Raw genomic sequence first — 13862 nt, forward strand, 5'->3', positions numbered from 1 at the left:
GAGAATTGATCCCCATTTGCTGGGTCCGTCCATGAGCTTCTGTGGAGCAGAGACACAAGGAATTGTTGTGGTGCTCCATGGGAATGTCTGCAGCATCCCTGACTCTTAGGATGCTGGTCCAGGGAAATTGGGATTACCCAGACCAGTGGAAACACTGATCCTACAAATCCAACACCTTCCCATGCCAGAGTGTTCCTGGGAATGTCACAATCCCAGCTTTGGCCACTTTAGTGAACTCCTTGGGTGAGTTTTGGTTTAAATCCCTGCATTTTGGGTCACATTTTTGCACACGGCTCATTTCAACAGCATCAAACCCCAGGGAAGTAGCTTTTCCACTGTAGAGAAAAGCTTTGAGAGATCTCCAGTACAAAATGGGAAGAGAAGTGAGAAGAGTCAAGGATTTGCTATTTTTAGTGTTGGGTTTGCCTGAATTCCGAGCTTGCCTTGTGTTTTCCTTGGATACAGCTGATGCTTTTGGAACTCCTGGGGCTGCCAGGGCTAAACCAACAATCCTTAACCCCAAAAGGAGCCAGCCAGGAATTCTGTGCGATGAGGGAGTGGAGCCTGGAGCTCTTCCCAGATTATCCAGCAGCTGGGATGTGCTTGGGTTTGCTGGGCAGATTCCCATGGCATGAGGTGGGAGCATCATGGAATCACATCCCCAAGTGCCATGTCCATGTCTGGGAAATCCCTGCCAGGGAAGGACAACTGTTTTTTAAGGAATTATCCCAATATCCAACCTGAAGCTTCCCTGAAGCAACTTGAGGTTGTTCCCTCTTGCCCTGTCATTTCCTGGGTGCACATCCCAATCTCACCTGGCTGCATCCTCCGGTCAGGGATTGTAGGAAGTGGGAATGTCCCTCTGGAGTCTCCTTTTCTCCAGGCTGTGCTTTCCCAGGTCCTTCCGGGTGCTCCAGCCCCTTCCCCTGTCCACTGCCTGCCTGGGACATATCCTTTTTTTAGTGAGGGGGGACCTGGATTGCTCCTCCCCGTACCTACATTTTGGGATGAATCCCTGTTTCAGCCCAACTAATCTGGACCTGATCCCAAAAGTGCAGAACATTCCCAAACCTGACAGGAACGTGGGGGAGAAATAAGAAAATCCATGGCTTTTCTCTGGTGTTTTTGCTAGGAATCATGGATTAAAGAGCTGGAACCTCAGAACCTCAGGTTGGGATTTTTGGTGGCTCTGGAACTTTGGCAAAATTTAGGGAAGGTGGAAGGATCCAGTTTTTGTCCTTGGAGCTGGAGGAGACAGGAGAGAAAAATCTTCCCTTTTTCCAATAATTGATTTTGGAGGAGCAAATCCCAAGGAACAAATCCCAAAGAACAAATCTTCTGGGTTTATCCCAAACTTTATCCTAAACTTCATTTTCTGGCCTAGAGGTCCCTAAATTTTCCCACTCTGGGAACGTGTCAGAGATGCTCTTGTTTATACTTTGCCGCCCTCTTTTACTCCCTAGAACCAGATATTTCCTTGGATTTATTTGCTGTGTCTCCCCAAAACCACTGGAGAATAAATAGGATGAGGGAATATTGACTGATTAATTAATTAATCAATTAAGACATCTGGGGAGGCTTTGAAAGGTGACTTTCCCTGACTTTTATTTTTTTCCCAGATTTTTATTTCCATTTCCCATTCTCCAAGGCTCAGTTTTTTCCTTGTAATCTTAAGGATTTGGGCTGTTCTCATCCACCTGTGCCAAGAATCCAACTTGAAGAGGATGTATCCAAGGTTATGGATGGGCTGGCAGCAGTATTCCAAAATTCTGCAGCAATTCCACTGGATAATTCTAGACTGGATCCATGACTGGCTTGAAAAGAGGGATGTTTCTATTCCTAGATATAACACAGGAATTTTTATCCATGGAGTTTCCAGGAATTGGGATTTTATCATAGGAAACACTGTGTTTATTGCAATTTTACTTCCATATATTCCCAGTCTCATGGGAGTGGGAAGTGAATTCATGTGGCCTTTCCTTGTTGGGGCAGCTTGGAGGTTTGGGAATGGGGAAATTTGGATTATTGGGTAGATTTGGAATAATTTTTATAAAGCTGAAAATGTGCCAGGGATTAAAATCAAAATCTCCCTCATTGTGTTGGCTTTGGACACTGAAAGATGGATTTTTAGCCCTAAAAAAAAACGTGGAACAAGTCTGGAGGTGGCCAGACTGTGCAACAGGAGCCGACTGTAACATTTTTCCAAGGATTCTCCTGGGCTCCAGATGTGCGGGCTGGGAAAGCCGTTAACGGCCCCAATTAGGCTTTAATTTATCTTCGTTTCCTCGGCCTTGCCGTTAAAAGTCACACCCCAGAGCCATTAAAGCTCCGCATTCCCATTCCTGAGTTTTGTCAGGTGCTGGCCAGCAAATCCAGCTCGAAACTGGACTTTATTCCCACAAAAAAAAAAAAAAAAAAAAAAAAAAAGTTTAAATGGGTCGGGAGCCTTTCCCTGGACATCTGCTTGAAGGATAACACGGGGATATTTAAAAGTCTTGGAAGGAAAACAAAAAAAGGCTTCCACATTCCCAAGGAATTTCAGCCCCTCATCCAGCCCTTTCTCGAATCCCCCATTTTTGGCAGGAGAGCAATGGCATTAAACATCCAAGGAGATTTATTAGGGATAATTTATGGCCAGAGCAGCCGAGCCGTGGGTTCGGGGGAGCGGAGCTCACCACGGGCAGTGTTTTCCTTCCTGCACATTCCGATTGTTTTAGTTTATTCCAGAGGCACGGCTCGGGAGCTCATTTATTCCCGGGACACATCAACACGTGGAGTGAGATCACTCCCGTTCCTGGGGGTCGGCGGGCTGGAGGTGATGAAATCATGGATTTATCCACAGCTTATTCCAGGCGTTTGATTGACCAGGATCAATTTGGGCTGGACCGACAACGTTTCCCAATGTTCCCAAACAGCCGCTAAAATAATTATCGGGATCCGGGAGCGCGGAGCAGCTCCTGACACATGTTGGGAGTGAGGAGAGGACAGTTCCAGGCACTAAAAATACATCCCAGATGGAAAACTCATCCAGCTCCGAGGGGGGAAAGCTCAACCTGTTGGAGGTTGTTATAAGTCGGGAATGGGGCAGTGAATGTTTGGGATAAGCTGAGTCCCCAGTAGGTCTTTCCTGCCATCCATGAACTGCTGACCTTTTTTCCTTGGAGAGCTGTTAAAATGGAAGCAGAGGGCAGAGGGAGTTGTTTTCCAGCCCCTTTTGCACTTGTGTGGTCTGGAAAGGGAACAGATTTTCCCTGCTCTTTTCCAGGAGACAGACACAGGGATGAGGGGAAAACAGAGACGGCTTAATGAACCTTCCCAAGGTATCCAGGGAATCTGGAGCTGCCTGGCATGGGAGCAGCGTTTCCATCCCACCAAGAATGTTCACTTTGCTGATAGCTTCGGATGGGATTTGCGATATTCCTGGTGGGCTGGTAGAAAGCAGGGAAAAGAAGAGGGATTTGCTGCTCTGGAAGTTTAAATTCATGATCAGGAGGGGGTGAATTCCCTTTGGGATGCCACTCACCTTGGAGAGTGGCTGGGAATGTGGACTGTGGGACACTGGGCATCACAGGGATGAGGGAATGAGGGACGGAATTCCTTACAGGTTAAGATGAGACCTGAGAATATTTTTTTCAATTTATTTGTTAGCTGAACAAGGAGTCAAAATAGAACAAAATAGGAAAATCAGATGGAATACATCCCAGGATTTCAGGAAATCATCCAAGGGTACAGTCCTGTGGGCTGGAGCCATGGGAAGGCAACATTCCCAAGAATTACCATCCCAGGAATGTCAGGTATCCAACCAGCCGTGGAGATGAGTTATCCCAGAAAAGGGTGGAGCATCTCCCCAAAATGGATCTGAAGGCTAAAACCAGGCAGTGGGATCCCTCTCCCTCCAAACAGCCATTTCCTCCTATGCTGCAATTCCAAGGACAATCCTAGGGAACACCGAGTGCTTTCAGCTGTGCTGGAGCGATGAAATATTCTAGACACATGGTCCCAGGGCTGATCCCAAGGTAGACGGTGCCTGGAAACATGGAGAAGGTTTTTGGGAATGAGCAGTGCATGGAAGTGGATTCCCAGAGTGTGAGGCACATGGAGAGGGCTCTGGGTGTAGGATGGGGGAATTCCCCCAGGAATCTGGGGATTTAGTGGCAAACTGGAGGATTTGAATCATGGAATTCCAGACTGGTTTGGGTTGGAAGGGACCTTAAATCTCATCCCATTCCAACCCTGACACCTTCCTCTATCCCCAGTTGTTCCAAGCTGTGTCCAACCTGGCCTTGGTCACTCCCAGGGATGGGGCATCCACAGCTGCTCTGGGAACCTGTTCCAAAACACAACCCAAACATTACTCCAAAAAAATTAAACACCTAAAAAATTACAACCACTCAGAAAGTTAAATTCCCTCCCCTCTCCCAGTACTTCATCCCTAGGTCTTTTCCCTTTGGAATGGCAGCTCCCTGGGATATGCAAGAGATCCAAAGGTATCCCTTGCCTCTGAATGCCACCCAAATATTCCAGTCCGACAAAAATCCGAGTGGTTGAGTGATTCCCTGAATAAAAGAGATGGCTTTTCCAAGGGAATTAGAATGGAAAATCCTCCCTTTCCATCTGCAGCCAGAGGTATTTGGAGATTTGGAGCCGCAGCTTAAGCAGGATTTGAAGGATCCACAAGAGCATGAAAACTTTGGGAAGAGTGGGAAAACTGGGCAATAAACAGGATATTTTTTTCCCCAGAATGCTGGGATGCTCCAATGATCCCATCTGGCCCTCAGGATCATTGGAACGGCCTGGACTGGAGTGGGTGGTTACAAATGTGCCAGAGTTTTCCCTGTGCCTTTGCAAATCCAAGGCTTCTGTGACTGGAAGGCTCAGCTTTAATGAACCCAGTCCCTCATCCAGCCCGCTCTGGAGGCAGGGCCTTAAATCAGGAATATTCCTGAGGTTGCCTTAAATCAGCTTTAAGTGACTTTAATTCAGCTCTGGCCGATTCCCGATCGATTCCAACGACTCATTTCATCCCAGCTTTCACGTCCATCCATCTTCCGACCTCACTCTCCTCTTCCCAGCCCAGAGAAATGGGATCCAGCTGTTGATGTTTAGGTCAGGAATGGCTGCCAAGGCGGGGAATTGCAGACTTATCCAAACATTCTGGAAGGTTGGCTGTCTGTGCAGGAGGCATCCCTGACAAATCGGACTGGAAAGGGTGTGGAGAGGTCTCCTCATCCAGCCCCACCACAGAGCCTGTTCCCAAGAATTCCTGCCTCCATAGCCAGTGGAAGGAATTAGCGACAAGTGGCTGGATGTATCCCAGCTAAAATCCCCATTCCTTAGGGATGAATCTGTCTCCATCATCCATGAGACACTGGGATTGGGTTGGAAGGGACCTTCAGGACCATCCCATTCCATGTCCATGGAAACAGGGATGCTTCCACTATCCCAGGTTACTCCAAGCCCTATCCAGCCTGTCCTGGAACAATCCCAGGGATTTCTGCATCCACCACTCACATCACTGGAGGTTTAGCCCAGGTTCATTCCTTCCATGGAGCCCAATAGGGATTTGGATCTCAGTCTGTTCCCTCCTGGTCCCTCCAAGGTGTCTCCATCCTTCCTGAGCTATGGATTCCATCCTTCCTGAGCTATGGATTCCATCTTTCCCGAGCCATGGATTCCATCCTTCCTAAACCATGGATTCCATCCTTCCCAATCCTGGACTCCATCCTTCCCAAGCACGCTCCAGGCTGGAGGAGAGCCATGTGTTCCATGGCCAAATTCCCAGTGATGGATGCAAATGTCATCACTTATTTTTGTGGAAATTTCATTGTTTATTTTCCTTGGTTTTCCAGCAATAACAACTCCTCTTCCATCCCGCCTCCAGCTTTTCATCTTCTGCCAGAGGCTTCCCCTCCTGACTTTCTCCAAATTATCTTAAAAACCTGGAATGATTGACGTCAAGTAATTTTAAAAGGGCATTTGGTTGGATTCTCCAGACTGTGGGATTCCGGCCAAACGGGAGCACAGCCGGAACACAGGAGGTCACTTTATTTCTGGCACAGCAAATTAAAATAATCCATGGAATTCCAGCTTCTCCAAGATATCCTGCATTGTATTTGGGAGCTCTTCATATTTCAGACTCTTTGCTGCCTGACAGTGTTGGATTTTAGGGATGATTCTCTGGATTTGGAAATTTCCTTTTCCGTATTTACTGTCAGAGCCTTAAATGCCACATTATAAACAAGATGCCAAAATATGATCCTAAATCCATGAATAGATGGATATATGATCCTCTGGAATATTATCCCAGGATTGTAAATTGGAGTGGCTCCCATCATTTCCCTGGCACTGCCCAGCCCTGACCTGCCCCAGGCTTTAAGTCCAGCCTAAAATCCTTGGAATACCCAGCCAATAAATTTCCACATGCTTTGAGCTTCTCCAGTGGAATATCTGGGATCAGACCATCCCAAACCTGGCCCCAATGGAATTTTCCCCCTTCAGCCTCAGTTCATCAAAAGCCTCTGCGGTTCCTTCTTCTTCTCCTAATGAAGGTGGAAATGTCCATGGCGAGGGGAATTTATGGATGAAGAAATTCCAGTGGCCATCATTCCATAATAAGGCTGACAGGCCTGTAAAATATTGCCCAAAAAACCCTGGAAAAGGCTCCGGCAGCTCCCTGGAAGGTGACCCAAATATTTTATGGAGTGGGCTCTGACGACCTTCCCTTATTTATGAATTTTTAAATGAGCGGGATCTGTTTAAAGAGGGGAAAAAAAAAAACAACCCTGGGATATGAAAAAAACCCCAAACCAACTTCAGATGGTGACTTTAACCTCCCGTAGATTAAAAACCATTCCATCTTTTTATCCAAATTCCAATAAAAATCCTGTCTCCCATGGATTTAGGGACTGCTTCCAATGCCACTTAAAAGCTGATTATTTTCAGGGCAGGTTTTGCCCTCCATAGCTTTTATTTTAAATTATTTTTTAAATCCATTTTAAAGAATAACAATTTATTTGGGACTTGTTTGGGACGGGGATAATTTTACCTAGGAAAACTGAGGGAATTTTAATGGAAAACCTTTACTCCACTCACTCACTCTCCAAGCCCCATCCAACCTGGCCTCAAAGAATTCCAGGGATGGGGCAACCATGGCTCCATAGTCCAAGAGCTGAATCTGGCTGTTTGGAATCTTCCTTTACTCCAAAGGAAGCCAAAGTTATTGGGAATGGTGAAAATTCTAAAATACTGGGATAAACCAGGCCACTGGTATCCAGACTCCTCCTCTGCCCATTCAAGAAACCACCATTCCAACAGCTCCAGGGAGGAATTCTGCAGCCAGAAATGAGGGGAAAATGCTGCTTTTCCATCCAGGAGAACATTTAAGGAATATTTTACACCAAAGCCCCTTCATTCCTGTCTGGAGGGGTTACAAATGGGACAATCCTGCCTTGGGATAGAGCCCTTCAAACACCACAACATCAATATCCCGGCTCCTGGAAATCCAAGGAATATTTCTCCACGTCCACATCCCATTAATCATTTGGAAAGCCATTTATGGACCCAAATTACCAAGTGCCAAAACGCCCCTGACAGGGAGGGAAATTTATTCCTCTGCTTTATTGATGTTCTATTTATTGTTAGAAATCCAATAAATTCTTCCCAGATTGGGAATTTTAACGGGAATTCTTCATGGCTGGGTCCCATTTGTGCTCTGAATGCTGTGTAAAGTGGGAGCAGGGAAGATAAGCCAAAAAAAAAAATCCTTTAAAATCTCCATTTTTAGGATGTACATGACGGGAAAAAGTCCCCTTCCAGCCCGGCAGTGAGGTCGGGATCAAATACAGATTCCAGGACTCTGATAGGAAAATTTGGAAAGGTCTTTAGAGTAAGCCTTTAATCTGTTTGCTGGGAGATCCATGAAAAATGCTTTATTTACCCAAGTAAACAGTGGCTCCCATTTCCAATGGGAGGTTAAGCTGTTTGGAGAAAGGCTTGGGAGGAAATCATTCCAAGGATTTTAAAGCTTAAGGTGTCATTGTTTGGTTTTTTGGGATTCCTTCCAAGGAGATCGCGGGCAACTTTCAGAGGGGGCAGAATTCACTCAAATTCACCTGGAAGGGCTGAAAATCCTCAGTTACTCCATTTTGTGGGGAGTCTCGGTGGGAATGGGCCAGTTTGGGAATGAGGCTGGAATGGGCCAGCTGGGAAGTGCCTGGAGCAGCATCAGCTCCCGCTTTAATCCAGCTCCAACACATCCCAATTTTCAGGAGATGCCACGATCCCTTTTATAGTCTCCTTTAATCATTCCAGCCCTTCCTCATTCCAGGCATGGTTATCCAGCAGTGCCTTCTCCTGAGGTCAGGATAAATCTCTTCCCACGTGCTGGAATTCTGCTTATGCCATGAAAAAGGAAGAGGAGACATTCCCACTCAATCCTTTGGGATTCCCAAATCCTGTTGGGAATGACAAAGGAAGGAGCTTCTCCCAGGTGAATCCCTGGGAATCTTTTGGCCACCAGATGCCCCCACAGAGCCATCTGAGGTCCCTGAGGGAAGCTGGACACAACCCATGGATTTTGGGAAATCTGCAGCTCCTTCTCTGCCACCCTTTCCCAGTGCCAGTGTTCTCCAGGGAGGGAGAGTGGCAGGAATTTCTCTGGAAGTTCCCATCACATTGGAAGTCATGTCCTGGACACTGGGAATGGCTGGAGGTGTCCCAGTCCTCAGTGTAAAGATTTTTGTGGTGAACGGGGAATTCCCAGGATTTCTGCCTGTGCCCAGGATAAGTCTGGACAAGGCTGGGGTAGGAGCAGGATAAAAGCAATGCTCGCAGTGGGTAAAGCATGTTTCCAGCTAAATTTTCCCTGGAATTCTGTGCTTCAGGGATTGTCCCACACTACAGAAGTCAATAAAACCAGGAAATCCTTGGAAAAACGTCCTCCAAGTCCTCTCCCTGTAAACGTCCTCGCTCCAAGCTCCCCTGCCTTTCTTAAATCCCTGTGAAAGCCAGTTCCTGCTTCTCTCCATGCTCCCAGTGCCTTTCCCTTCTCCAGAAATAAATTGGGATGTCTCTTGAACTCATTTGTGCTCCTTGCTGCCTTCCCGCTGCCTTCCCGGCCTAACTCTTTCCATATGGCCGCGGCTCTTTCCATGGAGCGCCTCCGCCTGGCTTCCCTCGTTCACTTCCAAGCTCCTTAATTTTATGAACAATTTCCGAACAATTAGAATGTGGAAAAGTCCTCCGAGGGAAGCTGGAGGATCCCTGCCCACGGGATAATGCAAATGTGGGCCAGACAAAGCCATTCCGCCTGTGTCCCTGCGGAACAATCCTTGGATGGGCTGAGCTCATAAAGCCGAGATTTTCCATCTCCGCATTCCAGGGGCTGGATCCTCCTCCCAGTGCCACCAGTGTGACGTGGAATCACTTTGGGTTATTCCAGCTTCTTTTCCCAATTAGAGCCACTGCTTCCCTCCCCTGTTCCCTTCTTCCCGTGTTTATCCCGAGTAATGCCTGACACATGCTTATTTCATGCTATTCCAGTGCAAGGAAAACATCGGCAATGAAACCAATCCACTTTTAATGGATCAAATACCGGCCTGCGAAAAGCCACAATTTTCCAATCAGAGTTTGGATTGAGGCAGCCCCTCAGCATCCCATGGAATCCCAACAGTTTTCCAACAGCCCCTTTCCTTTTCCCATCCCAACCAGGTCATTTTCCAATCAGCCTCATTACACTGAATCCATTTATATTCCCCAAAAATACATAATGACGGGAATTAGCCCCAACCCAGGCCTTTTTTTAATCCCTCGCCTGTTAAGTGGAACCACATCTATCTCCGAGCGGGAATTCTTCCGGAGCCCGATGGAAATGGATTCCAAACAATGCATTCCTATTCAAATTCTCCTCCGTTTTAATCAAAAAAAGCTTGGATTATCTGCAGCCAATATCTCTGAAGGCAGCCTGGAGTCAGGCCCCTTTGCTACCCCCCTGGTTTTTATGGAATATGCGGAATATATGGAATTAATCCATCTGAATATCCAATGTGATGCCTAATGACTTTGGGATCATAACACAAGCGAGTTGTTTGCAGTCCATAAATAAGGAATGGCTTTTGCCGGGATTTCCCAAACCAAAACAGGCTTTGATTGGAAACAGGAGGCAGATCCAACTTTTCCCTTTTTCATGGCTGAGGGAATTTGGGCTGGAAGGATGGAGCACCCACAGGCAGTGCTTGGCAGGGGTTGCTCCCAATTCCTGCTGTTCCAAAAGCATGGGATGATGGGAATATCTTGGCATGCCAGGGACTGGGATGAGATGGGCTTCAAGTCCTTTTGAATCCAACCCATTCCACGATTCCGTGATCTTATCTCTACCTGCCTGGAGATGCCACTGGATCTTTTCCATCCCTGCCATGTGCTTGTTGGCAGAAATTCCGTCTCCTCTCCCTTCTGGAAGATCCTTTCTCTGGGATATCTTGGAGCTCTTCTCAGCACTGGCTGTGCAGCTGAGCTTCCTTGCAATTCCTGAATCCCAACCCTGAATTGCAATCCCTGAATTCTCTGTTAAAGGTCTTCTGAAACAGGAATAAAATCTCCCTGTCCGGGTGGATTTACTCACCATGATCCGTCCCCTCTGCTATCCACCTCTTCCTGCCTGGGGGTGAAATTCCAGCTCCTCATTCCCACAATTATCTGGATCTCACCTGGCTTTGGATCAGCCTGAAATATTTGGGAAAGAAAGGTGGCTCCATAGGGCAGCTGAGATCACCTTTGGGAGATGCTGGTCTTCCACCAGGACCATGAGAGGGATCAGGGAGCAAGAGATACCTGGAGCACAACTCCTGGGAATACTGATCTGTGGATAGTTGGCACATGGACAATGGGAAAGGGACGAGATGCAGGAGTTTTCCCTGCCAGATCCCAGTCTCCATCCCAGGCTTTTTCTGGCTCCTTCTCAGGATGGGGCTGGCATTCCCATCCCCCTGGACAGTGGGAAATTCAGGAATCCTGCCTAGCTAAATCCATTTATTCCTCTGCATGGTCCTTGCTTCCTGGAGATGCTGAGCCAGCTTGGCAATATTCCGGTATTCCAGTAAAATTAAAGATTAATTTCCCTCTAAATGCTCCATAATTTGATTTTATTAAAACTTTTACAAGGAGACAAAAGGGGGAATTTTGTCCCCCATCCCAAATATTTGCCAATAAATCCTTTACACCCCTGCAGGGTCAGGTACTCCACTGTTGGGAAACAAATTCCATGTAAAAAAGTAAATATTAGGGAAAGGATATAAAACTTTATTGGCACTAAAATTCCTACCCCCTTCTTTCAGGGAGCCAAAGAGGGAAGGGAGGAAAGAGGAAAATAAACCCTTTGGAAAACAGGGGGATTGCTGAGAGCACTTCCAGTCATTTTTCCCAGGGAAGGTAAGACCTGGATTTGACAGCCTGGAGCCCCAGGAATTGAGGGGGGATTAGAGGAGAGTCAGCCCTGGGTTGGAGGGGCTGGGAAGGGAAATTCCTTGGCTGGAGATGGGAATTCCCAATGCGGAGGTGTTGCAATCCCAGCATTCCAGAAAGGCTGGGGTTGGAAAGGTCCTTCAGTCTCATCCAGTTCCACCTTCCATTTTCCCAGGTTGCTCCAAGCCCCATCCAGCCTGGCCTGGAGCTTGTCCAGGTGTTTTCTCTGGGATTAAAAATCACCTCTTGGTTTTTCATCCCAGAGTTTTCAGCCCTGCTTAGACATTTCTTCACCAGCAGCTCTTCCAGAGCTTATCCAGCTTGGATAAACTGGATAAATAGCCATTCTTTATTGGAACTGGCCAAGAATCTGCTCCAGCTTTTTAGTTTTTTATCAGGAAAATTTGTTTCCTGGTTGAAGGAAACACCAGCAGTGCTTCCACAGCTCTTATTCCCACAAATCTTTAATAGTGGATAATATTCCTTAATAAAAGCTGTTACAAGGTCCTTAAACAATTCTTGTGGCCCTTACAGGATTTATGTCCTGAGGAATCCCCGGGATGCAGATGTTTGATGTTATTCCAGATATGTAAACTGATATTAATTGTACCCATTTCCCCCTGAAAAAATGGATTTTTTTCCCTTTTTCCCCTGGCTCTAGAAGCAGACATCTCATAATTCCTACAGCAGGGAAAAGCAGCACACGGAGTGAAAAAAAAAAAAAAAAACCTGGATGAAAAATGTTTGTGCAGCTCGGCCTTTCCTTGGAAATGAAAATAAATGTCCCTAAATGCCATAAATTTCAATTCCTGCCAAGGCCGGAGCCCATCTCGGGATTGAATCCCGAGGAAAAATAGGAAACATTTGTTGGATCCGTCTGCTGAAAGCAGCGAGGAAATGATGTCATGGTTGGGAAAAATGAAGTTTTGGAAAAATCCAGTTAACACACCTGGCTTTGCCGGGGAAATTGGGATGGCTGGGAATGGGGGCTGCTACTCCATAGCAGGGTTTTCCAGAGAATATCATTTAATCTGGGTTTTTTTGGAAGGACAACACCCATCATCATCCTCAGTCCCACTTGCTGTGCAAAACAGTGGGATAGAGGATTATATCCCAAATCACTAGGAACTGCATCCCAGCTTTCTGTGCATGCAGGATTATCCAGCCCCAAATCCATCTCTGTAGCTTGGGAAGCCCCAGCATCCCAGAAAAGGCAACTCAGTCCAGGATACCTTTCTCTTCCCATGGGATTTGCCAAACATTCCAGCATCTGGAGCAAGGGACATTCCCTTTGATTATTTCCTGATGAGATTTATTCCATTTGTTATCCTTAACGCTCTCCTTGTTTTCCCTTCTCTCCCTCTGTCCTTCCCTTTCATCCCAGAATTTCTGTCCATTTGTCAAGCACAGGGGAAGATTCAGGGAGACAGAAATAAAGATTGAAATATGTCACCAATGAGGCTTTTCCCCCCCTGTTTTTTTGGCTGCCCAGGAATCTCCCAATCCCAGGCTGATCCTGCAGCAGGGGAGTGGGAATTCTGGTGAGATCCCACCTGGAATCCTGCAGGGATTCCGGAGCAGACTTACACTTAGGCTGAGGATATTTTTTCATTTGCCAATGAAAGCAATTCCATTTAAACAAAAAACCCAAAAAAACAGAATTGCAGAAGAAAAGAGAAACTCTTCACACTTCAGGGTCAAACTCAGCTATTGATTCCAGCTCGGGGAAAGCACGGATTTTCCCTTTCTTTTTTGAGGGAATGTCAAAACATTTCACTGCAGACTCGGTAAAACATTTGACATTTCCCAAGCAAAATCTTTTGTTCCCAAAAGCGTTTGTTTATTCCCGATTTGACCCAAATTAAGGAACAAAAGAGTTCAATAATTCGGACAAACCAAACGGAGCCCTCGGGATGGTTCAGGCTGACCCAGCGTGACACAGTTGGGATTGGAGATTTTCCCAAAAAAAAGGTGGGATTCAACATGTGCTGGGGTGTTTTGGCCAAAAAATCCTCTGAGAGCTCAGCTTTTCCAAAGCTTTTGTGGTGGGGGGATATCCCGGTGTTCCCTCTTTAGGATGGGAATGAGAAGGGGGAGAGGAGCCCTCTTGGGTGGTGGGACAACACATGAAAGTGGAGAGGAAGGAGACTTTAGGCAGGTTTTAATGGAATATTAAGAAAAAATCCTTCCCTGGGAAGGTGGGAGGGATTGGAATGGAATTCCCAGACCATCTGTGGCTGCCCCATCCATGAAAATTGGATGGGGCTTGGAACAACATGGGATAGTGGGAAGTGTCCATGGCAGGATGGAATGGGATGAGCTTTAAGATCCTTCCCATTCCCTGCACTGGGGATATCCTGCAAACCATTGTGGTGTTTGGAGATGCCACCATTCCCAGGAATCCA

Source organism: Pyrgilauda ruficollis, unplaced genomic scaffold, assembly GCF_017590135.1.
Source record: "Pyrgilauda ruficollis isolate IOZ18807 unplaced genomic scaffold, ASM1759013v1 scaffold31, whole genome shotgun sequence".
NCBI classification, from domain to species: domain Eukaryota; kingdom Metazoa; phylum Chordata; class Aves; order Passeriformes; family Passeridae; genus Pyrgilauda; species Pyrgilauda ruficollis.